The 2,500-nt window shown below is 38.2% G+C and overlaps 1 protein-coding gene across 3 annotated transcripts in view; it reads left to right on the top strand.

The window, feature by feature from the left end:
* Positions 1-2,500, top strand: part of LOC146490092 (uncharacterized) — a 23,101-nt gene that overhangs the window by 11,889 nt on the left and 8,712 nt on the right. The window contains exon 2 of one of the 3 annotated variants that reach the window (XM_085104306.1): positions 690-798. The exons of 1 other annotated variant lie outside the window; for it this stretch is intronic. The gene's annotated coding sequence lies outside the window, so the exon portion shown is untranslated. Of the gene's footprint in view, positions 1-593; positions 799-2,500 lie in introns of those variants that run through there. One more of the 3 variants, XM_085104383.1, reaches the window with a different exon arrangement.

Here is a 2,500-nt window from a genome sequence, read left to right as displayed (position 1 = left end):
TGGACTGCCTCGTGCAGTCGAGCGTGTCAAAAAAATCGTTCTGGGTACTCCTGGGTTTGAAGTTTTCGACTTCTTGATCCATGTTGCACACTTGAGAAATGCCGAAATTGTGATTTGATGTTATTTGTTTATTTATTAGTCTGTAGAAACAGTTCAATTCGTGCACATGTGTATTTCAGGTTTGTCAAAGTTAATTTTCCATTTACTAAGGGGGGGGGGGGGGGGGAAGCGTCGAAAATTGTCATATCCGTCTACGGTCGACACCTTCCGGCACACATTTCGATCCCCACGATACTCATTTATTGTGTCATATGACGCAAAGAATGAGCTATAAAAGACCATACAACTTCGAGAGTCCACTTTTGACCTTTGGAATTCAAGGAAAAGAAGTGTTGGGATTGCAGGGCTAATCCATAGCCAGTTTGCCGAGATATTGTTGGATCAAGAATTCGGACGATGTGCGAGATGCACAAAACAAGCAAACCGAAAGCCAAAGACCAAACGGACTTCAAGTAATTTGCTTTATTTGTGTTGCCTTTTGGTTGAAAGCTATGTTTATAATAAACTTTATTATCTCCATTTGTTCCCACGGGTTTTATTTGAGCAAAAACGGTCTATGTAGGTTTGTTTCCAACTGCCTGTGGTGTAAGAATTACCAAATAAAATATTATATTTTTTTTGTTCTATAGGAATTCGAAGACGTGAGCTTTTCCAGTCTACTCTGGGAAAGACCAGAGTATCCTTTGATCTCAGCCTTTCACCAGTGCGAGAGATATGTGAAGACGAGTCTTACTCATTGTGAGTGCATACCTTTGGCTAAGAGATATTTTGTTCTCAGAGTTCTTACTGTAGTGTCAGTATTTAGTGTCAGCTTATGTAGTGTCATTATACAGATCCAATTGTAAAGCAGGCTGTTTTTAAACTCCTGAAGGGACTAACCCGAGCTCAATAACTAAATAAAGGTGTCTGTCTGTCTGTCGATTTCAGGAATTGTCCCAACTGATAACTTTGGTTTTTGTTCCTGTTGTCAAATTTATTTTCACATGATTGTTGTTCTTATCTGGTTTTCCCAATTTTGACCCTTATAGTGATATTATTACTACCTTGATCTTTTCCCAATGGGTTGACATCACAGCAATCTCTGGTCATAAACGTTTACCAAACAGAGATCACTTATTCACCTTTTTCTCAATGAACTTGCAAGAGATCAACTGTGCCTTTGCAACACTGCTGCAAGCCTTGCAGGGAATCCTTTTCCAGACCCTGGAGAAAGTTATGCTTGATCATTCTTGTGGGTAATTGTTTTTTCCCGCAAAGTTTTGAGGAAAGTAAAAAAATACTACGAATAGAATGTTTCCAACAGTACACATTTTTTTTTATAAATTTAAATATATCAACTGACAGCAATGAAGTAATTGTCATTGCATTTTTTTACATGACATGTAACTGTTGTTTTTCAAACATGTCTGAAAATAGCTTCCAGCTCTTGCCGCTATGACTCAAGTCCGCTAATCTTAATTTATTGTCTATGAACCAGTCGGAAGCGATTAGACAACTCGGGAGGTGAATTTCACGATTGATGTTTTCGTAGGTGATTGCATTATTTGGCATACAAATACCTGTAAAATCATCAGCCGGCAAACACTAAATTCAATATAGACAGAATCAGTGTAATCAGCTGAAATTTTCTGTGAATTTTGAGCCATTGACGGTCAGCTTCTTTTCTCGCTGAATTTGGATTATCTAAGATTTTTGCGTGATAGACCAAAGTGTGTCTACTGCATCCATGTTCAGTTCGCTCACAAACTAGCCTCCCACGCAATCGTTTTTTTGGGGAGGAGGTAATACAGTCCTCAAAAACATGACTGCGCGGGAGGCTACTCACAAACGGGCAGGCATGAAAGTAATTGCTATGTTTTGACTGAGGAAGAATCAAAGTGTTAAATTATACTGAAGAAAGTCTCACAGCTATGTAAATGTCTGTTTAGGGAGAAGCTGCAAAGTTTAAAATTTCGAGTTCTCTCCTGGTGAAATTCGAGCTTCGGATAGTATGATCGTTTTTCGTGGTTTTCGGCCGTTATATGGAACATTTCAAGAAAGTAACCCTATATCCTTTTCGAATTGGTATCAAACAAGACCCACAATGTTCTTTTTGCAGTTAAGCTCCTGAAAATATTATTTATCTTTTCTGGTAATTTTATCTGGAGAGTTCTGACTGTTAGACTTTTTAAATGACATTGTGAACTTATACCTCACGACTATTTGAAAGACATCGCAGTCTTTTTGGGACTAAAGTCGGATACAACAAAGTTTACTCTTCAGTTGAATTTCTGTTTTCTAATTGCCAGACATTACATATGGCTGCAAAACCAGTAACAAGGCCCCTCAGCTAAATATGTTTTTGGCGGTCCTCAAGTCCTAATTTAAAATTGAATCCTACAAACAAGCTCCTACTTTGAAGAAGTGGGATCGTTTAGTGCCCCTCTTCAACAATTATTGT

This window comes from Pavona decussata, unplaced genomic scaffold (assembly GCF_977016875.1).
Source record: "Pavona decussata unplaced genomic scaffold, jaPavDecu1.1 SCAFFOLD_1, whole genome shotgun sequence".
NCBI lineage: Eukaryota > Metazoa > Cnidaria > Anthozoa > Scleractinia > Agariciidae > Pavona > Pavona decussata.
Note: the sequence above shows the minus strand (reverse complement) of the source record. Positions and strands in the feature narration are given on the sequence as shown.